General features: G+C 39.7%; 1 protein-coding gene across 7 annotated transcripts in view; it reads left to right on the top strand.

The window, feature by feature from the left end:
- Positions 1 to 23,724, top strand: part of celf6 (CUGBP Elav-like family member 6) — a 481,286-nt gene that overhangs the window by 87,973 nt on the left and 369,589 nt on the right. The window lies entirely within an intron of this gene.

Here is a 23,724-nt window from a genome sequence, read left to right as displayed (position 1 = left end):
GAGCCCATTGGAGGGATGACCCACGTTGCCTCTTCGGGCTGTGCCCGGCCGGGCCCCATGGGAACAGGCCCGACCACCAGGCGCTCGCCATCGTGCCCCAACTCCGGGCCTGGCTCCAGAGCGGGGCCCCGGTGACCCACGTCCGGGCGAGGGAAATCTGGGTTCATTTCGTTGTAATTCCATAGAAGTCTTTGAGTCTTTTTAACCTTATTTATTTATTTTTTCTATTTCTTCACTATCAATATCATCATCCACGAATCTTTCGTCCTCGCTCAAATTAATGGGGAAATTGTCGTTTTGTTGGTCCGAATAGTTCTTGCCGCTGGAGGCTCCCATTAAAAACACTGAGAGGACGTGAGGAGCCCTCACCCTTGTGAAGTCATCGTCTGCGACTTCCGGCAAAGGCAAGGCTTTTTTATCAGCACCAAAAGTTGCGAACTTTATCGGCGATGTTCTCTACTAAATCCTTTCAGCAAAAATATGGCAATATCGTGAAATGATCAAGTATGACACACAGAATGGACCTGCTATCCCCGTTTGAATAAGAACATCTCATTTCAGTAGGCCTTTAATAATACCATTAAAAGTGAGCCCACCTGTTTTCTAGGTCTATCTTTTTAGTTGCCAACAATTAAAACACAAACGTTAGGGCTAAAAGAATATGAAAGGTGTCCTGGCTGGTCCACCAATGTTCTAAACAACTAATACGTTGAGCCTGGTTCGCAAGACAACTACAGAGACACTGTTCTTCGTATTTCAAGCCATTGTTGTCACGACTTGGACTTGGGCTTGGATTGTTTTCCCGAGGTGTAAAGTGATTGGAGCGAAGACGGCGTGAAGGTAAAGACATATTTTAATTATAATTTTTTTAAAAAGGGATAAACGAAAAGCGCTCACAATGGAGGTACAAAACTTGGCTATAAAATCAAACAAAAGCTTGCACTACGGCATGAATGACCAAAACACTTACTGTGACCGAGACAAGGGGCATGGAATCATGGGTTTGTAGAAGGGTGATCGATGGTGATGTTGCCAGGCTGACTACCTTGCAACTGTGGCTTAAATAATACTGTGGTGACTAGTGAAAACAGGTGTGCGAGTGAAAAACGTGAGACAGGTGCGTGACATGAGGACTGGTGAAAACTAATGGGTGGCTATGGTGACAAAACAAACAAAAGTGCACAAAGAGTCCAAAAACAAAACTGAACATGACTAAAACAATACATGATCACACAGACATGACAATTGTACAATAAACATCAGAATCAGAATCCAAATCAGAAATACTTTATTATTCCCTGAGGGGAAATAAACAATTTCAGTACAATCTTATTCCAGAGCAGACAAACATTACAGGGAGACAGAACAGGATCGCTGACGGGTCTGCCAACTTCTGGCGCTCCTTACAAAAAAGGTGAGCTTCAGGTAAACAACAGGGTGGTGAGAGAAAAAAAAATGGTCTAAGTCTGGGCCCCTGGAGAAGGGGTCCGGACTGAGGCCAAGGAAAAACAAACAACTCATAGCCATAGCACGGATCCCTCTTACGTGTGTGTAAGAAGAAAACATCAAAGAAGACAAAGGACATTAAAAAGAGCAGAGCTGATGCAACCAACCACTTCTACATACAGCAATGAATAAGAAGGAAAGGGAACATATATACACTGTGGAGGCCTCTGCGGTGTTCCACACCATCGTCTGCTGGGGTGGTGGGGGAGAATGGCCAGAGACAGGAGCAGACCCAACAAAGCAACCAAGAGATGGTTGCAGATGATGCAGACACCATTCTAGTGAGGTCAGATGATTATGTATTGATGCTTTATGTCTCAATATTTTACAGGACTACACCCTCCTCTTGGATCAAATCAAATAAGTAGTAATATGATGGGAGTTGAGAGATGACGTTGAAGAGTTGTTGCAGGAGTTAAGAAAAATTAAACAATGTTTAATCCAAATCATATAATGCACACATATACAGTACAGGCCAAACGTTTAAACACAATGGGTTTTCTTTATTTTCATGACTATTTACATTGTAGATGGTCACTGAATGCATTAAAACTGCAAAAGAACACATGTGGAGTTACGTATTTAACAAAAAAAGGTGAAATATCTAAAAACATGTTTGATATTCTAGTTTCTTTAAAATAGCCACCCTTTGTTCTGATTACTGCTTTACACACTATTGGCATTCTCTTGATGAGCTTCAAGCATACCTGTGAAGTGAAAACCATTGCAGGTGAGTACCTCTTGAAACTCATCAAGAGAATGCAAAGAGTGTGTGAACACAATATCTTACCAAATCTGTACTAAAACATTTTGAAAGATTTTTGATCACCGTGTGTAATGTTCTATATTTTCAATGGAACATATGACATGTTAGTGTTGTTTATCATAGTGCAGTCTACACATATCTATTATGTTTGACTGTCTTCTACTGGTCACACTTATCATTACACCATGTACCAAATAAAATTGCTTTGAAGTCGGTAAGCAAAACCAGAAATGATTCCCGACATTAGGCGCACCGGGTTATAAGGCGCACTGTCAAGTTTTAAGAAAATAAAAATGATTTTAAGTGCACTATATAGTCCGGAAACTACGGTAGTCCCACCCACATTTTGAAATTTTCCCAAATGTACTGAAAAATTTTTAGAAAAACAAGCCTACAATTACTACTGTCTATTCTGATGATAATTTTACCTCTACACTTATTTTGTAGGTCCAGAACTATAAAAAAAAGTGGCCATGTTGTTAGCATTGGCGCGGGCCTTTAAGTAACCAAATATAGTTTCCGATGAATGGACTAACATTCAATACAAAGCCTCGAATCAATCGCCAAGTGTCTGTCCAATACCCAACTTTACCTCAGGACCAGGAAGGAGTCTGCCTGCAAATATCCCTGAGGAGGTGGTCAAACGAAATAAGTGGATTTGGACATCTGCGGCCCTCTTATTACATCAGGTATTGAACAATAAGCCCTTTTTGGCTGACTTTTTATTGGCCTGCCTCCACTTCTCCAGCTGACCAGTTGCAAATAATAAAAATCCCTGCCCAGAACGTGGCTTATTCGAGCCTGGCGGGGGACGGCAGAGGTGTCAACACAATGAGACAATATGTCCACTGGGCACGCAGCGAGTGGCGAGAAAATCGGCTCAGGATGCATGGTGCGAAATGGAGAAAGTAGTATTTCTCTTACGTGGGTAGGGGGGGAGGTTTAAGGCAAAGATGCTCCTATAAATCCCCCATCAAGACAAGTGTGTAAATATTTATGTTCACAAGCCCCGGCTGAGACTAACAGCGGAGGACAATGCGTCTGGGCGAGTTCCACGCGTTAACTCAGTACTCGTCTTCGTCCATAGCCCCCCGCCCCGACCCCCACTGCACACCACACATGTATATTCATTACTGACCTCCGACTGTCTCGTAAAAGTCATGAGCACCCGAAGGCTGGCTAGAACGCCACTGCGAAGCCCATCATGGGTGGCGGCGGGTTCACGTCGAGCTTCTTTATGCTGTAAAACAAAAACAAGCACAAACGTGGGGTAACGGATTACGGAAGAAGACGACCGGTTTGTCTTGTTTTCGCAGGTTTCTTTAAAATTCTGGGGTTAGCATGGAAACACTGTGGGGTTTAAAGTAGGCAAAAAAACAATACGGTATATTTTTGATTAGACAATGATATTTTCGGAAATTATGTTTTCCAATATCAGTGAAATAACATTTGTATGTTATTTGTATAACACTGCTTCGTGATCACTATTATCTTAAAATAAGCATCAAAACTCCTCGTCTGTTGTTTGGGGCGGTATAGCACGGTTGGTAGAGTGGCCGTGTCAGCAACTTGAGAGTTCCAGGTCCGATCCCCACTTTCACTATTCTAGTCACTGGCGTTGTTTCTAGACACTTTACCCACCTGCTCCCACTGCCACCCACAATGGTTTAAATGTAACTTAGATATTGGGTTTCACTATGTAAAAGTGCTTTGAGTCACTAGAGAAAAGCGCTATATAAATATACTTCACTTCACTTCACTGCTAACATGCTAACAACTTTTGAGACAGTTTCTGGGTTGCACATGACATCACGTCCGTTTTTCTTGTTCGCGATGCAAAACCAGCTGAGTAAACAAGTGAGTGAGTGTAGATTTTAAGCAGAAAATGCCGTATTGCCGCTCTGTTCTTGGGTTTTCCAATTGTTCAAATAGAGGGATAGGAAAGAGCTTTCATACAGTCCCGAAAAATGTGGCTCATAAAGGTAATGAAGTCATGGAAAAACGAAAGTGTGTCAAAGGAAATAGCTCTTAAAAATATAAATTTCATCATCTTGTGGAATACAATCAGACCATGCTCGTGTCTGCAGCGATCACTTTGTCAAATGTTTGTTTGAATTAGTGTTGAATTTGAATTAATGCAATATTTTGGTACCGGTACCAAAATTATTTCAATACTTTTCGATACTTTTCTAAATAAAGGTGACCACAAAAAATTGCATTATTGGCTTTATTTTAACAAATAATCTTAGGGTACATTAAACAAATTTCTTGTAAAAAATGTGTCCTTAAATTAAATAGTGAACATACTAGACAACTTGTCTTTTAATAGAAAGTAAACAAAAAAAAAGGCTCCTAATTTAACTGCTGACATATGTAGTATCATATTCTGTCTTTTTCCATTCTATCATTTTGTCAAAATTATTAAGGACAAGCGGTAGGAAATTAAATATTAACTGGTGGACTGGTACTTTTCAGAGACGGTATGGTACCAAATATGATTAATTAGTTTTGCTAATGAATGGACGACGTGGCGAAGTTGGTAGAGTGGCTGTGCCAGCAATCTGAGGGTTACTGGTTCAATCCCCACCTTCTACCATCCTAGTCGCGTCCGTTGTGTCCTTGGGCAAGACACCTCACCCTTGCTCCTGATGGGTCCTGGTGAGCGCCTTGCATGGCAGCTCCCGCCGTCTGTGTGTGAATGGGCGAATGTGGAAATACTGTCAAAGCGCTTTGGGCTTCTTAAAAAAGGGTAGAAAAGCGCTTTACAAATACAAGCCATTTACCATTTGCGGTACTATACTAATACCTGTATACCATACAACCCTAGTTTGAACATAAAGCTGGGTGTTTTATGGCTAAAAACTGTATCACGATATACGTTTTTTATTGATCAATATCGATAACTACTGATATTTTTTACGACTTATTGAAGCCTTAAAATAAATACAGTAATGCAATTTCCAATTTACCAAAGGTGCTATTTATCATTGGAGGGTGTGTCTGGTGGTGAGGTAGGATGAGCGCAGCTCAGGTACTAAAATAATTACAGTAGATTTGAAAGTAGTTGCAGATTTTAGACACTAGATGGCAGTAGTAAGCTGTTGAACACTACACAGAGTAGTTTCGGGAGCAACTAATTAAACGGACACCATGAAAGTGTCAGGATGTTGCAGCACCGTCTGCATTAAAACCAACAAATCCAAAGACAAGTTTCTGTTATTGAGTCAATAAATCAAGGCGGCGTGTCTGTTCTCAATGGGCATAAGGCACTTTTTAGACTTTCTCGAACAAAAATGCGCAATGCTTGCCTTGTTTTCGGCTGTACCAACCATTCAAATCACGAAAAAGATAAACATTTTTTCAGAGTTACCTGGGAGGTAACCAAGAAGGGCAAAAGTGCAAGATTTTACGAAAGACGACGAGAAAAGTGCCACGCACTCCAGTCCAAGTGAGTCTAAGAACGCACAAGGTTGCAGTGACCACTTTGGTATAGATTTGTTTCGTATACTTTACTTGATTAGTATTTCCCATTGAAGTATTATTTTGATATGTATGTCCACTTACACTTTTTGTAGGGGACAAAAATGGTTTGTAAACAGTAACTAGACCAATTTAGAAGTAGAAATGCAGAGTTATCAGTTCGGCTCAGTTCAGTTTATTTCGAACATGCATACAATACAATGTAATGCATCACACAATCCCAGTTGTTTCATTACAGCACATCCGAAAAGGAGTAGGAAGAAGCAGAGCTTATTTATTCCTACCCCTTTTCATACCATAGCATAATATACCATAGCAAGCCTTACTATGGTATATTATTTATTTGTTCACTGTTCTGTTACAGAGAACAAGGAAATGGGATACAATTGCTATGGTATGAAAATGGGTAGGATTAAATAAGCTCTGTTTCTTCCGACTCCTTTACTAAGTAAGTAAACAAATATTAAATACATAAATAATACCTTTGTATTTGTGTTAAGAAAAAAAAAAAAAAAGAAATAAAAGAGTTCAAGAAGTTCATCATAATTATTGTTCTGTGTACTGAGTGAACACTTGTAGTTTGAACAATCGCTTGAACTGCATCACATCAGTGCTTGGTTTGATTTCTTTGTTTAATCCATTCCATAATTTAATTCGACATACCGACATGCTGAAGGTTTTAAGTGTTGTACGAGCATACAAATGTTTTAAATTAGATTTTCCTCTAAGGTTATATTTTTCCTCGTTTGTTAAGAATTGTTGTACATTCTTGGGTAGCAGGTTACAGTTTGCTTTGTACATAATTTTAGCTGTTTGCAAATGCATGAAATTGTTGATTTTCCATAATTGTGATTTAATAAAGGGTCTGTGTGTTCTCTATATCCAAAAGTATGTATTTTTGTAATTTACCTTTTTTGTAACAAAAGTTAGTGAATGAAGTGCACATTTGTAGTCGTTTCCCCATATTTCTACACAATAACTCAGACATGGTAATAGAGAATATGAAGTGATTTTTGGTCCAGAACATAGTTTGCTTTATTCATTATTGACGTGTCCCTTGCTACTTTATGTTGTATATTTTTTTACATGAGCTGTCCAATTCATTTTATCATCTATTATTACACCCAAACATGTGTTTTCTTTTACCCTTTCAATATTTACTCATTCTATATTTTGAAGTGTTAACAGTGTAATTCCGTGTCTAAAAAAAAAACAGGTAATAACGACACATGCTTCCATTGACTGTTTAAATAATGTCGACACATATCAATACGGTATTACCATACGTCACGATATCGACATTTCTACCCCAGCCCTACATTTGAGAATCCATCATCCCGAGAATTTGAACACATTTCTGTCAAGGTGTGTGTGTGTGTTTGACTGAGAATATGTTGGAGATAAAGCAGAACATTCTGGCTGCTGGAAGACAGGAAGTCTAACGAGGATGTATGGCTTGTCCCAGCATCCACCTCAAGACATTTTTGAGCCGTCATTCAACTCATTTTCTCTCCACACAAAACACACACATACATATATAAATAAAATATGTGTATATAGTATTTATATCATCAACCCACCTTGTGCTATTATATCCACTTTGACATCATTTTGTCATCGTTGACAAAACTGAAGCCTGGTCGGAAACCGGTGCTTGAGGAGAGGTCTGAGCCCCTCTTTGAGTCCTGTGATGGATAGCAAAGCTATATCAGTCCAGCAAACACCCTATGGATCTTCTTTATCACCGTGTGTGTGTGTACGTGTTTGCTTGTGTGTGTGTGTGCGTGTGCATGCTGATAGCTATTTAGATCCCTTCTTGTTTCATCCCGGTCGAAGCACAAGAAGAAAAAAAAAAGTCCGTATTATCATCTAATTTCCAACTGCTGCTGATTAATTAGCTGATAGTTAGGTGTTCTATTAATAGAGAGGTATCATGTTGGAGTATTGTGGTGGGGTCACATAGGCACACACCTGCACGCCAGAATAAGAGACAAATAAAAAATAACATATTTTATATTCTCCTCTTTTTTTTTTGTAGTTTGTAATGGTGAGAACCGGTTCTAATTTTAAATCAATACTGAAGAGTAAATATTAGAAATTCTAAATTATTATACTGCAAGTTTATCATTGGTTTTATTATTATTTTATATTATATGCAAAAATGCATTTTTTTCCCAAACATTTTTAGAATGGTTGTTTTAATATCATTACAGTGAAGTACTAAAACACAATGTAAAGTAGAAATTAAACACTGTATTAGGCATTTTTTTTAATATGTTATAATACCAAAGTACAAAATAAGAGTTAATTTAACCGTAATTAAAAATATGTATATTAAAAAAATATATATATATATATTGCAATAAACACACAGGACATATTTCGTATTTTTACGATTCATAAAATAAAAACGGAGATAATCAATTTTTTGGAAATTAACTCTACGTGTTATTGAATGGTAATCTGTCTACAGTCCCAAAAAATTAAATTAATATAATTTGCTAATTAATTTGAATGCATTTAATTTGATTTTGCAAGAGAAATCTAAATAGGGTGATGTCCCCCTTAGTCTTTAATTAAAGTATTTTTACACTTACATCCATATTTTGTATCTCTTTAATTTAGGTAGCCAGGTACTATAGATAGATATTAACTATTTAGCTATAATCTGGTGCAGAACATCTCTGTCTTTGAGCTTAATGTTTCTGTGCATTGTCACCTTAATTAAAGACTAAACTAAACTAAAGCTAAAATAATCCCTTTAATTTGTAGCATTTCTTAACTGGAGGATTTTTCTACTACCTGCGCAAGAAATCCAGTTTGTCTGCAAGAGCACTTGTTGGATCCGTTTCTGAATTGGAGGAGCCAAAGAACAATGCCTCCCTCGCAACATGCTGCAGGTTCTCACAAGTGCCAGCAATATATTGGATGACTTCACATCCGTAAAAGTCAGCAGAAATAGAGGAGGTGTTTAAATATACAACACCTGAATAAAGATAAATGCTGGCAGTAGATGCAGCTCTCTTAATTTATGCCCCCCCCCCCCCCCCTCGACTAAGTTGAAGTGGAAGAGCTATTTTTATAATTTTGAACAAATGAAGTCACTCACGTCGGCTGTTCAAGGTGTTTTCAAGCAGCGTCGACAGCTCAGACAAGTTGTGATTTTAACACTGATTCAGTCCACTCTGGGGGTTTTCAAGTGGTTTCATATTCAGGCAGATTGGAGCACATGCACTACTTAGCTGCAACCAGCAGAGGCGCCGTTGATTCAATCTAAAGATTTGTTTATTATTCTGCTCACTAGCTTAGAAGCAGGGGATCAGAAGATTCAGCAAATAACCTAAATGTATTTCTTTAACTATGCAACTTTTAATTAATTATTAGAAATATATAATTCATCAAAAGTTGGTTTAAAGGAATGGCATTTAGTTGTATAGTGACTCTCTGCATAACCTTCTGAATAATCTTAGACTGAAATACATGTATTTATGATTCATTTGTCATTTTTGCATGATTTTTTTAATATGCTGTCAATGCACAATAGTGACATTTCTTTTATTTATTTTCATTGTCTGCACCACACAAATGTAATAATATTACCAATGCTGATTTATGTTTGAATATATATATATATATATATATATATATATATATATATATATATATATATATATAGGGGCTGCCAACACAAATACCGAAAAACATAAAAACAATATTACAATAAAAAGTATATAGTGTATTAAAATAATAGTATTATTTACAATATTTCTAAACCAAAAAAAACTAATCACTTTTATTTTTATTTATTTTATTACTAACATACTTCATACAACAAGAACATCCAGCAGTAGATTCCCCCCCTCCTTTAATTAAAACAATATTTGAAAAACATAATTCCAATGTATATTCATTTTCCTCATACTTAATTTATTAGTTAATTTATTTCAAAGTTCATAACTTTCTGAACATGTATGTATTGTTGATTTGATTGTCATTGTTGCATAAAATATTTTGTGAAGTATTATAAAAAATAATATAAAAACATGTTTTCAATAAAAAACAGTGCATTTGAAAAGTATATATATATTAATTTTTAAGTTGTCAGCACCCCAATGAATAATTAATGTCACCCATCATTATTTAGGTTTTACTAATAACCATTTTTATTTTATAATTAAAAAAATACGCATTTATTTCCATTTATCAAGGATAGTCCTTTTAGGGGCAGAGAACATCTTTTTCAACGAAGTCCCAAAACGGACACAGAAAGACATAAAACAAATGTTTTTGATTTTATTGATTGAGAAGTTTATTGACATCTTAAAGAAATGAATCCATGTAAGGCTTTAAGAAGTCAAATGGATGGCACAAAAAGCCAAAAGGCTTGTTTCCAATGTGGTCCAGAATGTGACATGTCACATCAACATTTATAATATATAATGATACAATTATACACTAGTATATATTACAGTACTAATAGTATTATTTATAACAAATTCAAACAAAAAGCTTAATTTTTGTTTCACTATAATTTTTTTATCTATTTCTTATGTATTTTTTTTCTTAAACATTTCTGCAAAAGTAGTTTTGGAATGGAGAAGATTTACATTTTATATTGTCTTCGCTCCATTTTTTTATGTCTGTGGAGAAAGCATTAAATGCATTTTCAATCACCTGAGATTGAATAAACACATAAATAAAGATTAAGTAACCAGGGTTGGGATTGGTTGAATAATTTCAAGCTTCGAGTATCACTTTTGCAGACTTTCTATACAGAGGCAGTGAGCAGACATAATAAGGTTTGGGAGCTCTGCCATGCTACAAACACCTGAGTACACAACACTGCCCGTAAACAATGATTACTTTTTGAGTCGACAACACAAATAGCCATATGAAAACAAAAAAAAAAAGGTTTTAAGAGAAAAAAATAATAATAATAATGTTTCGTGTAACATAACCATAAACGTCCCCAAATCAAATTTACGGGCTGTTTATAGACCGCAGCTAATCCAAATATTGAGCTGAGGAGTGTATTGTTATAGAAGCAGAGCTGTCACAGTATGGAGCTGTGAGTGCGGCGCAGGTGAAATGCGCAAAGCACTCAGCACTCGACACCAGAGGCCACTAAATCAATAAAGGGGCTGATTTGCATCTGCTGTGCAAACATGATCCGTCTTGTTGCCGTTTGGGGAGGCTGCCCGGCAACTTGTGTTGCTCGCATGACTCACTGGATGACGAGTTAGCATCAGGCCGACGCAACTCTGCCATTCTTTCATTTAATTGCTTCATTTGATCGTGGAAAAAACTGAATTAGATATGGGACACAATTGGCCCTAATAAGCCGAGCAAAGACATGCAATGAGCAAATAATCTGTTTCCTTGTCACAATTATTCGTAATTATTGGTAAAAATTCCCATTCCTAAGTTGAAAAAAAAACATTGAGGTACATTATATTGCCAAAAGTATTTGGCCACCTGCCTTGACTCACATATGAACTTGAAGTGCCACCCCATTCCTAACCAATATGTTCAATATGATGCCGTTCCACCTTTTGCAGCTATTGCTGCTTCAACTCTTCCGGGAAGGCTGTCCACAAGGTTGCGGAGTGTAATTATAGGAATTTTCCACCATTCTTCCAAAAGCGCATTGGAATGTCACACACAGATGTTGGTCGAGAAGGCATGGCTCTCAGTTTCCGTTTGAATTCATCCCAAAGGTGTTCTATCGGGTTCAGGTCAGGACTCTGCGCAGGCCAGTCAAGTTCTTCCACACTGTCATCCATGTCTTTATGGACCTTGCTTTGTGCACTGGTGCACAGTCATGCTGGAAGAAGAAGGGGCCCGCTCCAAGCCCAACTCCTGAAAAAACACCCCACGCCATAATTCTTCCTCCACCAAATTTCACAATCGGTTGGCAGAATGTAATTCAAAATTTAGGGTTCCCTTGGCAACCTCCAAACCCAGACTTGACCATCAGATTGCCAGATGGAAAAGTGTGATTCATCACTCCAGAGAACGCATCTCCACTGCTCTAGAGTCCAGTGGCGAAGTGCTCTACACCACTGCATCCCACGCTTTGCGATGGACTTGGTGACGTATGGCTTAGATGCAGCTACCCGGCCATGGAAACTCTTTCCATGAAGCTCTCTGCGTACTGTACCTGGGCTAATTGGAATGTCACATGAAGTTTGGAGCTCTGTAGCAACTGACTGCGCAGAAAGTCTTTGCACTATGCGCTTCAGCATCCGATGATCCCTCCCAGTCAGTTTACAAGGCCTACCACTTGGTGGCTGAGTTGCTGTTGTTCCCAAACTCTTCAATTTTCTTATAATAAAGCCGACAGTTGACTTTGGATAATTTAGGAGCGAGGACATTTTACGACAGAATTTTTTGCACAGGCGTCATCCTATGACAGTTCCACGTTGGAAATCACTGAGCTCCCGACAGCGGCCCATTCTTTCACGAATGTTAGTAAAAACAGTCTCCATGTCTGAGTGCTTGATTTTATACACCTGTGGCTGGGCCAAGTGATTAGGACAACTGATTCTGATCATTTGGATGGGTGGCCAAATACTTTTGGCGATATAGTGTATGTCTGAAGAGTTCAGCAGAAACCCCACGCTCACGGCGATATCGTGCAAACTGCAGGGATGCCTAAAAGCCGACTCAAACCCTTGATATTCTAAATGTGAGGTAAACATTATATTATTTCAAGGGCTGTCAAACGATAACATATTTTAACCTGAATGATAAACACTTTTGCATTTTCATTAATTGCGATTATTTGCAGTAAAACAAGATCAAAATATTTTGACACAAATGCAATTTCACTGTCAGAATGTAATTTAGATATGTTTTTTTTTTTTTCAAATGAGCTATTTGAATGCACCACACTTATTATGCCAAACCAACTTTTCTTACCTATTAGTACATGTCTGGGTGTATTTGGGAAAGCCATGTATGTATGTCAATGATTTTATGTTTACTTTAGTTGCTTTTTATAACAGTATAATCTTGTGGTTAGAGTGTCCGCCCTGCGATTGGCAGGTCGGGAGTTCAAACCCCAGCCGAGTCATACCACTATAAAAACCTCCCATTACCTCCCTGCTTGGCACTCAGCATCAAGGATTGGAATTGGGGGTTAAATCACAAAAATGCTTCCCAAGCGCAGGCCACCGCTGCTGCTCACTGCTCCCCTCAGCTCCCAGGGGCTGGAACAAGGAGGTGGGTCAATTGCAGTGGGTAATTTGTGTGACTAGCAGTGGTACTTTAACTTTAAAAGAATGGTACAGTGGGGCAAAAGAGTATTTAGTCAGCCACCGATTGTGCAAGTTCTCCCACTTAAAATGATGACACAGGTCTGTAATTTTCATCATAGGTACACTTCAACTGTGCGAGACAGAATGTGGAAAAAAAATCCAGGAATTCACAATTTTAAAGAATTTATTTGTAAATTATGGTGGAAATAAGTATTTGTTCAACCATTCAAAGCTCTCACTGATGGAAAGAGGTTTTGGCTCCAAATCTCACGATACATGGCCCCATTCATTCTTTCCTTAACACGGATCAATCGTCCTGTCCCCTTAGCAGAAAAACAGCCCCAAAGCATTATGTTTCCACCCCCATGCTTCACAGTAGGTGTGGTGTTCTTGGGATGCAACTCAGTATTCTTCTTCCTCCAAACACGACGAGTTGAATTTATACCAAAAAGTTCTATTTTGGTTTCATCTGACCACATGACATTCTCCCAATCCTCTGCTGTATCATCCATGTATCCATGTTGGTATAAACTGAACTCGTCGTGTTTGGAGGAAGAAGAATACTGAGTTGCATCGCAAGAACACTATACCTACTGTGAAGCATGGGGGTGGAAACATCATACTTTGGGGCTGTTTTTCTGCTAAGGGGACAGGACCATTGATCCGTGTTAAGGAAAGAATGAATGGGGCCATGTATCGTGAGATTTTGAGCCAAAACCTCCTTCCATCAGTGAGAGCTGTGAATGGTTGACCAAATACTTATTTTCCACCATAATTTACAAATACATTTTTTTAAATTCCTCCAATGTGAATTCCTGGATTTTTTTTCACATTCCGTCTCTCACAGTTGAAGTGTACCTATGATGAAAATTACAGACCTCTGTCATCATTTTAAGTGGGAGAACTTGCACAATCGGTGGCTGACTAAATACTTTTTTGCCCCACTGTAAATGGTAAATGGTTGTACTCGTATAGCCCTTATCTACCCCCTTTTTAAGGTGCCCAATGCGCTTTGACAGTATTTCCACATTCACCCATTCACACACACATTCACACACTGATGGCGGGAGCTGCCATGCAAGGCGCTAACCAGGACCCATCAGGAGCAAGGGTGAAGTGTCTTGTCCCAAGGACACAATGGACGTGACTAGGATTGTAGAAGGTGGGGATTGAACCAGGAACCCTCAGATTGCTAGCACGCCCACTCTCCCAACTTCGCCACCCCAATGCTGAATACAAATTAAATGACATGAATGGGTGGGGACTTAAATAGGCACCTTGTTGCACACCTTCAGTCCGGGAAAGGTTTGGTCATGATTGGTAATTAGTTAGAATGTCATGTCATCCCGTTGGTTGTGTCGAGTACTTTTTAGGATTTTTATCTTCCTCCTTGTTTTCCGTACCTTTCATCTATATTTTTTTTTCTTTACAAGCTGGCCTGCTGGGTTGTAGTCAATGTGCTTTTTGATGCCGGTTCACAGATTGCGGCACTGAAGTCGAAACGCCCCGCGTTGTATGACGTGCATCCACCCACACATAGCCTAAGAAAAAGGAATAACTAAAAGCCCCCAAAGCCTTTTGAACCCCCTGCTGGGAGACGCCGCCTCGCTGGCGATGGTGATAAAGCATTTCCCGCCTGGTCTGCCCACGCCATGCCTCTCTTCCTGTTGCCACAAAGCCAGCAGCCGCTGGTTAAACCGAAACGCCCCACCACCACCCAACCCGAGACGGAGCCACTGTCCTTTCCTGCAGTCACTGTTTGAGTCACAGACAAAACCGTCATCGTCTTGTGTGTTGGTATAATTGTGTCCTGACAGTTTGTCAGTCATTGTTTGAAGCTTTGCTTTCTCACTGTTTGAGGTGGAGGTTGAGGACCATGTCTTGTCCAAGCCCTGCATTTTAGAAGTTTGGTCTAGTGCAGGCCTGGGCAATTATTTTGACTCCAGGGCCACATTTAGAGAAAAAAAAAATGTGTCTGGGGGCCAAATATCTATTTTTTGGAACACTAATACAAAACCTCACAGTAATGTCTGATTGAAAGCTAAAAAGGTTATGACAGACCGCCTTAAAAAATTTAATGGATTTTTTCCTATGAAAGATAAAACACTGAATATTGGCAAAATATAGGATAGGATAGGTCTTTATTGTCATTGCGCATTACAACAAAACTTTGTTTTCAGCACAAACCTGTTCAAGATTAGACAAACAAACAGTGTACGGGGTTACATATACATATTACAACATACATCTCGAGATATCTAGCAACAGAGGGAAGGTAGTTCAGGGTCATGGTGGTAGGCCACAGCTTTCAGGCGCTGATTATCCATTCATCACTCCTATGGGATTTGCGTCGAGGGCGATGGGTTGGGGGGCTGGGGTGTATATGTGTGGTGTATGTTTTTGTGGATGTGTGTGTGTGTAAGCCCGTAGTGTGTCTCTGTTCCACGGCCTTGATGTATTGTTCAGTCGCTAGTCCAAAGTCAACAACAACAGGTGTGTGTCCATGAGAGACAAGAAGGGAGTTTGTTGTGTCTTCACTGCACTGTCCTTCGGGAGAGTCTCGAAGCCAGGGAAACAATCCAAGTTAGAATGTTTTGAAAAAAAACATTGCTTTTCACTCTAAATTGTCTATGACTGGTCCTCAAAAACTGCGGTGTAGACAGTTCGATGTAATCCACAGTTCTTCCCGCATCCTCCAATCATTTGTGGCAGCTTTGGGGTATTTTGAAGCCTGCCAGCAACTTCCAATTTGTCGACAAACCAGAGCAACGCTTACTCCAATCAGCAGATGTCCTGTTGTCATAATTCCGAAATAGGTGGATATCTTCACGTCCTCGACAGAAAAGGGTCGCCAGGCACGCGGCGCTCCTTCTTCTCCCAAGAGTCCGTCGTGTGTCCAGCAACAACCGCTTTGTCACGACAGCAGGTTCCCCCAAACCCAAGATCTTGTCGATTTTGTTGAGGCCAGTTAAATAGTTCCAATGTTTACATTTGGAGAGCAGTGCAAAAAGAGGCAATAAGAAAGTTAAGACAAGACAAAACAAAGAAGCAAGCAGGAGAGATAAGGGAGAGGAAAGGGGAGCGTCCACCCTCGATGAGTGCCAGAGAGAAAAGAGAAAAAATATGAACGTCACACCCCCTTTTGATCGACATATTTTACAATCAAGTGAAACGCAACAATAATGCAACAAACAGTGAAATATGAACGCGAAGGGTACAAAATAAACCCCACCTACAATCTGATACATCACTAAGCTTTAGAACTTTGTTGTGAAAATATCCTTCCGCGTCCGTGGAAACGCTCCCCACCCACACTGCTTGGTGCCTCGTCTGAGCTGCTGTGACTTACAATACCACATTAACTCATTAAATGACCATAGTAACTCATTAGATTACCATAGTAACTGGTATATCAACCAAAAGCGCAGATTCCAACCATTGAAATTATTTGTACAGTTGAAGACTTACGGTCATTAGAAAACATGACTGCACATCACAATGGCAGCTACAGTTTCCCATCTTAAAGATTTAAAAAATATATATTTTGGGATGCGGACGTTGTACCGATCCGTTGTGGTGAAGAAGGAGCTGAGCCGGAAGGCACAGCTCTCAATTTACCGGTCGATCTACGTTCCCATCCTCACCTATGGTCATGAGCTTTGGGTCATGACCGAAAGGATAAGATCACGGGTACAAGCGGCCGAAATGAGTTTCCTCCGCCGTGTGGCGGGGCTCTCCCTTAGAGATAGGGTGAGAAGCTCTGCCATCCGGGAGGGACTCAAAGTAAAGCCGCTGCTCCTTCACATCGAGAGGAGCCAGATGAGGTGGTTCGGGCATCTGGTCAGGATGCCACCCGAACGCCTCCCTAGGGAGGTGTTTAGGGCACGTCCAACCGGTAGGAGGCCACGGGGAAGACCCAGGACACGTTGGGAAGACTATGTCTCCCGGCTGGCCTGGGAATGCCTCGGGATCCCCCGGGAAGAGCTAGACGAAGTGGCTGGGGAGAGGGAAGTCTGGGTTTCCCTGCTTAGGCTGTTGCCCCCGCGACCCGACCCCGGATAAGTGGAAGATGATGGATGGATGGATGGATATTTTAGGATGTCCGACGGGCCGGATTGAAAACCTTAACGGGCCGCATGTGACCCTAGGGCCTTAGTTTGCCCAGGTATGGTCTAGTAGGTTGGAAACCCTTGGTTGTCAGGGGAGACTTGCCTTATTTTTAGTCTGCACTTTAGTATTTGTTAAAATGCTTCAGCCTGCAGATAGATGGCAGCAGTGCTCAAACTAATCAACTAATCAATTGTGTCTACTTGTTCTTATGCTTTCTGAACTCACTATGTTCTCTGCTCGCTGTACATATCCTACGAAGTCAGACTTACACTGTTTCAATGTCCATTTCTCAGATGATACAATTGTAGATGACTGAAGTGCTGATATCAACCAAAACTAATCCCACCCCCGGGATTGTAAATCAAGTAAATCATTCAATGTATATACTCTGATGATTAACTTGTGTGATGACTGTATTATGCTGATAGGTTATATTTGTACCATGAACTGATTAACGTGGACAAACTTATTGAAAAACGTATTCGGGTGTTACCATTTAGTGGTCAATTGTACGGGAAATGTACTGTACTGTGCAATCTACTAATAAGTCTCAATCAATCAAAAAACAGGCTACTTGTTCTACCCGTAAGAAGTACAGTAGTAATTGCACAGAAACGCAAGTTTGTGACAGGAACATTGTTATGAATATAGATGTGTAACTCACACTCAAGTGGTAAAGTGCATGGGTGAGTGGGGATGTTGTCTCGGGGCCCCTGACTTTTATAAACGTTGAACATGTTGTTTGATGGCATTTGAATACATACATTGTAAAACATATTCAAATAAAAGATGTCATTAATGCCATGCATTTGTTTTCTACCGCTTGTCCCTCTGTTTATTTATAGTTAATTGTAGAGGTGCACAAAAAATAGATTCAGAATCGCGATTAAAGTTAAAAGTTCAAGTTAAAGTCCCAACACACACACTAGGTGTGGTGAAATTACTCTCTGCATTTGACCAATCTCCATGTTCACCCTCTGGGAGGGGAGGTGAGGGGAGCAGTGAGAAGCAGCGGTGGCAACGCCGGGGAATCACTTTTGGTGGTGTGACCCCCAATTCCAACCCTTTATTCTGATTGCCAAGAAAGGAGGTAATGGGTCCCTATTTTATAGTCTTTGGTATGAACTCACGACCTACCGATCTCAGGGCGGACACTCTAACCACAAGGCCAGTGAGCACTATTTACTTCGATTCTAAATCCATTTTTAATCATCAAAAAATTATTTAATTTAAAATACCTATTCAAGACAACTTCATGCAGTCAAAATTTGCTTTTTATACCAAATATTACCTTGTGGGAATCGGTTTGAATGGAGAATTGTTTCTGAAATCGTCACCCAAAGAATCAGAATTGGATGGAATCATTGGGTGCCCAAAGGTTCCCACCCTAACTTCATATAGCTGTGCAAGTTCAATTATAGGGTTGCTTGAATTAAATTAAAAACATAGACAAAAATTCAAAATGATTCGTTCCACCTGGATAGCAGCAAACCTAAACTTGGAACACATCACTCAACACAGACGTCATGGGGTCTCAACAAAACTCACCATTAAGTATTCACACACGGCACCGGCATTTTCGAACATGAATGAAGTGATAAAAGAAGAGTAAAAATATAATACACGGATCTGTGGCAAGACGAGAGAAATTGAGGGTTGCCCACATATGTGGTCCTCTCCAAGGTTCTCATAGTCATCATTGTCACCGACGTCCCACTGGGGGTGAGTTTTCCTTTCCCCTATGTGGGCCTACCGAGGATGTTGCAGTGGTTTGTGTTGTAGTTTGTGCAGCCCTTTGAGACACTAGTGATTTAGGGCTATGTAAGTAAACATTGATTGATTGAAGTACTTGTTTCACTTTTGCATCTTATTGTACATTACTGTGCTGCATTCAAAGACACTCGATTAAAGTTAGAAACAGAGGTGTCATTAGTTTTTAAAGGCAGGGGGAGACACATTAATAAGAATATGATTATATTAATAATGATGTACTTTTAGGATTTATACTATCCACTGATGGTAGTCCAATGTGTATCAACTAATCTCTCCTTTATACTCTGAAATTAAAGACAACTTGACAGTTTTGTAAACATATTTAGATGAATATTGACCTTTGGTTATATGAGTGTTTGAATTCATAAGCTGGTCACGTTGTATAATATTTGTTGACCTTATTAAAAAGACAAAAAAAAAAAAACAAAAAAAAAATGTTTCAGTGATGGAGGAGTTTATCTAGAAATGTTGTAGTGGACTGTAGTTATTGCATTTCTTGTTGTTGTTTTTTTTGCACTGAAGAAAGGGAGCACAGTCTACCAAGTCAAATTCTGTTTGTAAAATGCCGTTTGGCCAATAATTCTGATATGTTGATTCCATCTTAAAAAATTCCAAAAGTATTTACGTCACGTATGTTTTTAGTGGAGGAGTTCAAGTACCTAGGAGTCTTGATCACGAGTGAGGGAAGAGTGGATCGTGAGATCGACAGGCGGATCGGTGCGGCGTCTTCAGTAATGCGGACGTTGTACCGATCCGTTGTGGTGAAGAAGGAGCTGAGCCGGAAGGCAAAGCTCTCAATTTACCGGTCGATCTACGTTCCCATCCTCACCTATGGTCATGAGCTTTGGGTCATGACCGAAAGGATAAGATCACGGGTACAAGCGGCCGAAATGAGTTTCCTCCGCCGTGTGGCGGGGCTCTCCCTTAGAGATAGGGTGAGAAGCTCTGCCATCCGGGAGGGACTCAAAGTAAAGCCGCTGCTCCTTCACATCGAGAGGAGCCAGATGAGGTGGTTCGGGCATCTGGTCAGGATGCCACCCGAACGCCTCCCTAGGGAGGTGTTTAGGGCACGTCCAACCGGTAGGAGGCCACGGGGAAGACCCAGGACACGTTGGGAAGACTATGTCTCCCAGCTGGCCTGGGAACGCCTCGGGATCCCCCGGGAAGAGCTAGACGAAGTGGCTGGGGAGAGGGAAGTCTGGGTTTCCCTGCTTAGGCTGTTGCCCCCGCGACCCGACCTCGGATAAGCGGAAGATGATGATGATGATGATGATGATGATGTTTTAAGAAGCTGGTTTTCCAACTCAACATATACAAAGTGTGTGTCTATAATAGTGTTGTCCTGATACCGGTATGTATTCCAGTACGTTTTGGTACTTTTCGATATCTTTCTAAATAAAGTGTACCCCAAAAATTGTCATAATTGGCTTTAGTTTATCAAAAATATCTTACGGCAAATGCGACATATGTTCCTTCTTGACTGCACTTACACGTAGAATATATTTATATTATTCATATATATATATAATATATTAGATGTATTATATTATTTATTATTATCATTGTTTATTGTGAGCAAACCGTGGTGCTGAATTTCCCCCAGGGATCAATAAAGTACATTCTATTCTATTGTATTCGTGCAAGTTTGGTCTTAAATAAGGGCTTCACGGTGGAAGAGGGGTTAGTGCGTCTACCTCACAATACGAAGTTCCTGCAGTCCTGGGTTCAAATCCAGGCTCGGGATCCTTCTGTGTGGAGTTTGCATGTTCTCCCCGTGAATGCGTGGGTTCCCTCCGGGTACTCCGGCTTCCTCCCACCTCCAAAGACATGCACCTGGGGATAGGTTGATTGGCAACACTAAATTGGCCCTAGTGTGTGAATGTGAGTGTGAATGTTGTCTGTCTATCTGTGTTGGCCCTGCGATGAGGTGGCGACTTGTCCAGGGTGTACCCTGCCTTCCGCCCGATTGTAGCTGAGATAGGCGCCAGCGCCCCCCGCGACCCCGAAAGGGAATAAGCGGTAGAAATGGATGGATGGAGGGTCTTAAATAAAATAGTGAACATGCAAATTAACTTGTCTTTTAGTAGTAAGTAAGCAAACAAAGGCTTCTAATTTAGCTGCTGACATATTCAGTAACATATTGTGTCATTTGCCATTCTATTAGTTTGTCTAAATTATTAAGGACAAGTGGTAGAAAATGACCTATTAATCTACTTGTTCATTTATAGTTGATATCTACTTACTTTCTCTTTTCACATGTTATATCTACACTTCAGTTAAAGTGTAATAATCACTTATTCTTGTGTGTTCCGATACTTTACATTGGTTTTGGATGTTACCACAAATTTGGGTATACCAAATACTGGTACTTTTTAGTACAGAATAAGATTCATTAGTATTGCGTTACTATACTAGTAAGGGTAAACGGTACAACCCTAGGGCGGTCACCCTGCGTTTAGGGTGGAAGTGGGGGGGCTTTAGGATTCTTGTGTATAGGGGCCCATATTTTGGTGCTACAGTACACCCCCGAATTCACGTTGTACAAATAAATAAATATGATCAAATCAGCAAGGCCACGAAAAAACTTCTGTCCTCCCGCAAAATCATGATAGAAAAAAATTGTTGGGCATTAAAAAAATGGGACAAAAAACTTAGTATAGCTAAGATAAAAGGGTGAGACAAATATCTAAAACTAATATTTCTAAAAGATTTTAATTATTATATTTCCTGGCAAAATATACAGGCAACCAATGCCAGGTGTCTAGCTTCCAGTAAATTAACTTTCAAATTGTATTGACTAAATATGCAATCACTTTTTAAAACAAAAAACATTATTGTACAGTTAATTTTGTTGTCTATTTATTTGATTTATTCCCGGGGGAGGCAAATTGCAATGATCCGGTGGAATGGCTTGTGTGTGGTTAGCATGTATTTGTTGTTATACCCATAATATGAAAGTTATCAACAAAATTGCCTTCTGCCTCATGTTGTGTTAAGTGGCATGACAAACATTCTTCATTTTTATGTTGTTTTTTTGGCACTAAACCAATAAACATGAACCCGCTAAATTGAGAAACCCATTATCGGATCATACAAAGCAAACTATATGTGGTGTATTTGTGTTTTTTTTTTTTTTTTTTTTTTTTACTACTTTATACACTCCCCTTCACAAGCAGTAATATTTCACCAAGAGGTATTTCACTTAATTTTCTTTTTATTGAAGGCATGGAATTAAAACTTGGTAGTGGCGAGAGGAGTAGGAGGAAGTGTGTGTGTGTGTGTGTGTGTGTGTGTGTGTGTGTGTGTGTGTGTGTGTGTGTGTGTGTGCGTGTGACTGTGAGAGAGAGAGTGGCAATAATTGAAGGAATATTGCCTGTATGGAGGAGCGAGCCACGCTTTTACATGAAGGCCCCTAAAAGTCATTTCATTTTTCTGCCTATTACTTTTTCTCTTTTTGGGGCGTGTGTGTGTGTATGTGTATGTATGTGTGTGTGTTTGTGTAAAATCAAAGTGATGTGGAGCCACGCATGGCAGGAGGAGAGGACGCCTGAACGAAGGAGGCTGATATGAGTGGGACTGATGTGACTGAGGGAGTTACCTGAAGGGAAGATGGAAGCACAAGATGGGATGTGTGTGTGTGTGTGTGTGTGTGTGTGTTATTGTATTCCTACCCTACTTGTTGTCTCAAGAAGGAAAACTACCTTCCGTATGAGGACCGGTGAACAAGTTAGGATATTATCATGGTCCTAATAAGAAAAAACATTGCATCTAATAGAGAATGACTCATTTGCACCCCTGGTGGTGAAATCTATGAAAATTAGGGTGTTCCCAAAAACGAAGGAGGTTTCAAATTGACTGTATGTCGGTTTTAAAAGTGCTTCCCCACTGGTCAACATATGAAATAACAAGTTTGTGTAAAAATTTTAAGTGCTCCCCCTCCCGCCAACATATGAAATAAAACGTTTGTGTAAGAAATTGAAATGCGCCCCCTTTGGCCAAAATTATAGAAAGAAAAAAATATATATATATATATATACAGTGGGACAAAAAAGTATTTAGTCAGCCACCGATTGTGCAAGTTCTCCCACTTAAAATGATGACAGAGATCAGTGATTTTCATCATAGGCACACTCCAACTGTGAGAGACAGAATGTGAAAAAAAAATCCAGGAATTCACATTGTAGGAATTTTAAAGAATTTATTTGTAAATTATGGTGGAGCATAAGTATTTGGTCAACCATTCAAAGCTCTCACTGATGGAAGGAGGTTTTGGCTCAAAATCTCACGATACATGACCCCATTCATTCTTTCCTTAACACGGATCAATCGTCCTGTCCCCTTCGCAGAAAAACAGCCCCAAAGCATGATGTTTCCACCCCCATGCTTCACAGTAGGTGTGGTGTTCTTTGGATGCAACTCAGTATTCTTCTTCCTCCAAACACGACGAGTTGAGTTTATACCAAAATGGATACATGGATGATACCTCAGAGGATTGGGAGAATGTCATGTGGTCAGATGAAACCAAAATAGACCTTTTTGAGTAAAATTCCAACTTTTATCATAATATTGCTCAAAGGTTCAGTTTTTCTTGTACAATTTTGACCTGCGTTGAGTAAAATTACGACTTTTATTATAATACTGCCAAAACTCCAATTAATTTTTCACAACAACCTTTTATACATTTGCAAATTATGTATATGTTAATAATGTTGTAAAAAAAAATCCTTATTTCTAGAAAGGGTGGTTTTAAAGAGCTAGGCATTTTTCTCAGGTCTCAAGAAGGTAAGAAATATGTGTGTGTGTGTGTGTGTGTGTGTGTGTGTGTGTGTG

The sequence above is a fragment of the Nerophis ophidion genome, linkage group LG02 (genome assembly GCF_033978795.1).
Source record: "Nerophis ophidion isolate RoL-2023_Sa linkage group LG02, RoL_Noph_v1.0, whole genome shotgun sequence".
NCBI lineage: Eukaryota > Metazoa > Chordata > Actinopteri > Syngnathiformes > Syngnathidae > Nerophis > Nerophis ophidion.
The sequence above is the reverse complement of the archived record's forward strand: the minus strand, read 5'-3'. Positions and strand labels throughout refer to the sequence as shown.